Genomic DNA, 5110 nt, shown 5'->3' on the forward strand with positions numbered 1-5110 from the left:
CCATCTTAAGTTGTTCTTGGAAGTGAGTGATACTTTCAAGATTGCTGGAGCAACATAAGATGCCTTAAGACTGAGGCTTTTTCCTTATTCCTTAAGAGATTGAGCAAGAGCATGGTTAAATTTTTTACCATCTGATTCTATCACTACATGGAATGAGTTGGCTGATAAATTCCTAATGAAATATTTCCCACCGACAAAAAATACAAAATTGCAGAATGAGATTACTTTTTTCTATCAACTTGAAGATGAGAGTTTGTATGAGGCTTGGGAAATATTCAAATAACTGCTCAGAAGGTGTCCTCATCATGGCATTCCTTGTTGCATTCACTTGGAAACTTTCTACAATGGGTTGAATCCTAGTACAAGATTAATGGTGGATGCTTCAGCAAATGGAGCCATGTTATTCAAATCGTACACTGAAGCTTATAAAATTCTGGAGAGAATTGCCAATAATAATTATCAGTGGCCATCAGCCAGGCAACTAGTAGCAAAAGGAACAGCAAGGGTACATAACATAGATGCAATTACAGCCTTATCAGCACAAGTAACCTCATTGACTAACATGGTAAAGGCCATGACATCTGCTCCAGCAGTAGTGAAGCAAGTTGCTGAACTTTCTTGTGTATACTATAGTGAAGAACATGACTTTGATAATTGTCCTGGAAATCCAGCTTCAGTAAACTATGTGGGTAATTTCAATTGACAGCTTCAGAACAACCTATATTCAAATACTTACAACCCTGGCTGGAAACAACACCTAAATTTTTCATGGAGCAGTCAGAATCGAAATGTTTCAGCATTAAATGGACAAAATAGGAACACTCAACCACCTGGTTTTCATCAACAGAGTCAAGGGCAAAAACATATCAGTCGGGATCCAATCACTTCACTGGAAGCACTGATTAAGGAATACATTGCAAAGAATAAAGCAATTGTACAGAGTCAAGCTGTATCCTTGAGGAACCTGGAAAACCAAATAGGACAACTTGCCACAGCAATGAGTAGCAGGACTCAATGAAGCTTACCTAGCAACACAGAAGACCCTGGGAGAGAGGGCAAAGAACACTACAAAGTAATTAATTTGAGATCTGGAAAGAATATTGATGTCCCAGTTGATGTGATTAAAAAGGGGATGAAATTTAATTCCTCACAAAAACCACCTCAAGATGGAAGCATGTTACAACAACCCAACCATCAAGACACTGGTTACAGGGGCCAAGCTACAGCAACTTCAGAGGGAACTCAACCAGAACTGGCTGAAAAAAAAGTTGCAACACCAGTAGCCAGGACCTACACCAAACCAAACAAGCAAAGTTTGGTACCTCCAGAAGCTACCCAGCAGTTTAGACATCCACCACCTTTCCCACGGAGATTCTAGAAGCAAAAACAAGACAAGCAGTTCAGCAAATTCCTAGAAGTGCTGAAGCAATTACACATCAACATACGTTTTGTGGAAGCTTTGGAACAAATGCCTAATTATGTGAAATTTTTAAAAGACATCTTGGCACGAAAGAGAAGGCTGGGAGAATTTAAAATTGTTGCTTTAACACAGGAGAGCAGTCATATGCTCCAAAGTAAGATTCCTACAAAAGTGAAGGATCCAAGAAGTTTTACAATACCCTGCTCTATAGGAATTAGGTACACTGGCAGAGTACTTTGTGACTTAGGAGCCAGTATTAATCTGATACCATTGTCTGTATTTAAACAGCTGGGAGTAGGGGAATGCAGACCAGCAACAGTTACTCTGCAATTAGCTGACATATCTCATGCATATCCTGAAGGAAAAATTGAGGATGTACTGGTGAAGGTGGACAAATTCATCTTTCCAGTAGACTTCATTGTACTAGACTTTGAAGCTGATAAAGAGGTACTCATTATACTTGGAAGACCTTTCCTAGCAACTGGAAAGACTCTGATAAATGTACAAAAAGGAGAGCTCACCATGAGAGTGAATGAACAGCAAGTCACATTTAATGTACTATAGGCTATGGAAGAACCCTGATGAAGTAGAATATTGTAATTTTCTAAGTGTTGTGGATTTTGTTGTAGCAGACATAGTGGACAGATGCTGCTGTAATGAGATCAACAGAGTCACCACCTTTGAAGATTTAGAAGAGGAAGATGTTGCAGCAAACCAGATAGATTGGATAGAAGAAAAGCAATCTGATAGGCGTAACAGGTTTATTGAGCATCTGAATCTTTCAGACAGGGAAGTAAAAATAATTTTACCATCTATTGAATCACCTCCAAGTCTTGAATTAAAATTGTTACCTTCACACTTGAAATATGTTTATCTTGGTCAAAACAACACACTCTCTGTAATCATTTCCTCTACCTTAAATGCAGGTCAAGAACAGAGTCTAGTAGATTTGCTTGGAAGATATAGAAGAGCAATTGGATGGACCATGGCAGACATCAAGGGGATAAGCCCATCAATATGCATGCATAAAATCCTGTTAGAAGATTGCTACAACAATTTGGTGGAGCATCAGAGAATATTGAACCCTATCCAATATCAGACAGTTTGTGAGTGAGCCTAGTTCAATGTGTTCCAAAGAATGGAGGGATAACAATGATAGCTAATGAGAGGGATGAACTTATTCCTACAAGAACAGTGACTGGATGGAGAGTATGTATGGATTATAGGAATCTCAACAAAGCCACAAGGAAAGATCACTTCTCACTCTCATTCATAGATCAAATATTGGACAGACTTACTGGAAAACAATACTATTGCTTCCTAGATGGGTATTCAGGCTACAACCAGAATGTTATAGCTCCAGAAGATCAGGAGAATATTATATTTACCTATCCTTATGGAACATTTGCCTTCAGAAGAATGCCCTTTGGTTTGTGCAATGCTCTAGCAACTTTTCAGAGATGCATGATGTCTATTTTTTCTGATATGGTATAGCAGACTTTAGAAGTTTTCATGGATGACTTCTCATTTTTTGGAGAGACATACAATGATTGTTTACACAACTTGGAAGAAGTTCTTAAAAGATGTGAGATAACTAACTTAGTACTCAATTGGGAAAAGTCTCATTTCATGGTGCAAAAAGGAATAGTGTTGGGTCATAAGGTGTCCAAGAATGACATTGAGGTAGACAAAGCCAAGATAGAGGTAATAGATAAACTGCCATCTCCCACTTCAATAAAGGGTATTAAGAGTTTTCTGGGTCATGTTGGATTTTACAGAAGATTCATTAAGGATTTTTTCAAGGTAGCTAAACCATTATGCTCATTGTTGGAACATGACAAGTCTTTTCACTTTAACAAAGATTGTCTGCAAGCATTTGGAGAATTAAAAAAAGCTCTGATCACTGCACCAATGGTTATATCTCCAGACTGGACTCTACCATTTGAACTGATGTGTGATGCTAGTGACCATTATGTGGGAGTAGTATTAGGGCAAAGAAATGATAAGGTTTTTCACTCCATATACTATGCAAGCAAAACTCTTACTCAAACTCAAATCAATTACACCACTACAGATAAAGAGTTGCTAGCATTAGTATTTGCTTTTGATAAATTCAGAACTTACTTGGTAGGTATTAAAGTGACTGTATACACAGGCCATGCAGCCATCAAATACTTAATTTCAAATAAGGATGTCAAACCAAGATTAATCAGATGGATCTTATTGCTTCAAGAATTTGATCAGGAAATTAAAGATAGAAAGGGGACTGAGAATCAAGTAGTAGACCACATGTCACGGCTGGAAGCAGACACAAGTACATTGCAAGGAGGGACATCACTGAAACTTTTCCTGATGAACAGCGATTGGTAGTACAGCAAGCACAGATGCTGCAGCAGTCAGGATCTCCATGGTATGCAGATTTTGCTAACTACTTAGTAAGTGGGTTGCTACCACCTGAGCTAAAATTTCAAGAGAAAAATAAATTTCTTCATGATGTTAGAAGTTATCAGTGGGATGACCCACAGTTATATAAGTTATGCTCAGATCAAGTAATACGAAGATGTGCTTCAGAAGGAGAAATTCCCCACATAATGGAGTCATGCCATGTTGCAGCATATGGAGGACATTTTGGTGGTCACAGAATAGCTGCTAAAGTTCTACAATCAGGTTATTACTGGCCTTCTACTTTTAAAGATGCTTATAAATTTGTTAAATATTGTGACAAGTGTTAAAGGACAGGGAACATCACTAAAAGACATGAAATGCCATTGACCAACATTCTGAAAGTGGAAGTTTTTTATGTATGGGGAATAGATTTCATGTGACATTTTCCACCATTCTTTGGGAACATATATATCATTGTTGTTGTGGATTATGTCTTCAAGTGGGTAGAAGCTGAAGTATTACCTACCAATGATGTTAAAACAGTAGTGGCTTTTCTTCAAAAAAATATTTTTTCCAGGTTTGGCACTCCTAGAGTAATTATTAGTGATGAGGGTACTCATTTTTGCAACAAAGTCTTTGCTGCAGCTATAGTAAACTATGGAGTCAGACACAAGGTAGCAACAACATATCACCCACAATCCAATGGTCAGGTTGAAGTGTCCAACAGAGAAATTAAAAAGATCTTAGAAAAAGTGGTGAACTCAACAATGAAGGATTGGTATTTGCAGTTACATGACTCCCTATGGGCCTCCAGAATAACATACAAAACTCCACTTGGCATGTCTCCTTACCAAATTGTTTATAGGAAGGCTTGTCACTTGCTACTAGAGCTAGAGTATAAAGCACACTGGGCACTGAAGCAATTAAATTGGGATATTCATGCTGCAGCAGAGCAAAGGAATCTTCAACTTTGTGAGCTTGATGAATTACGGCTATTCTCATATGAAAATGCAAGAATCTATAAAGAGAGGACAAAACACTGGCACGACAAGTATATTCAAAACAGGTAATTCAGCCCTGGTCAATTAGTGCTGCTCCATAATACAAGACTAAGATTATTTCCGGGAAAGCTAAAATCACGATGGTTTGGACATTTTAAGTTGTTGAAATTTTATCCTCATGGGGCTGTTGATCTTTTAGATGAACAAACAGGTCAAGAATTTAAAGTTAATGGACACATGGTTAAGCATTACATACACCCAGTGGCAGATTGTTCAAAGGAGATTCTATCACTCAAAATTCACA

The 5110-nt window shown here is 37.9% G+C and overlaps 1 non-coding gene across 1 annotated transcript; it reads right to left on the reverse strand.

Annotated features, from left to right (window-relative positions):
• Positions 1 to 205: 205 nt before the first annotated feature.
• LOC112100425 lies at positions 206 to 312 on the reverse strand. Its single transcript, XR_002906797.1, has one exon. It is a non-coding gene; the product is annotated as a small nucleolar RNA R71 (small nucleolar RNA).
• Between the last annotated feature and the right edge of the window lie 4798 nt (positions 313 to 5110).

Source organism: Citrus clementina, unplaced genomic scaffold (genome assembly GCF_000493195.1).
Source record: "Citrus clementina cultivar Clemenules unplaced genomic scaffold, Citrus_clementina_v1.0 scaffold_3, whole genome shotgun sequence".
Classification (NCBI taxonomy): Eukaryota; Viridiplantae; Streptophyta; class Magnoliopsida; order Sapindales; family Rutaceae; genus Citrus; species Citrus x clementina.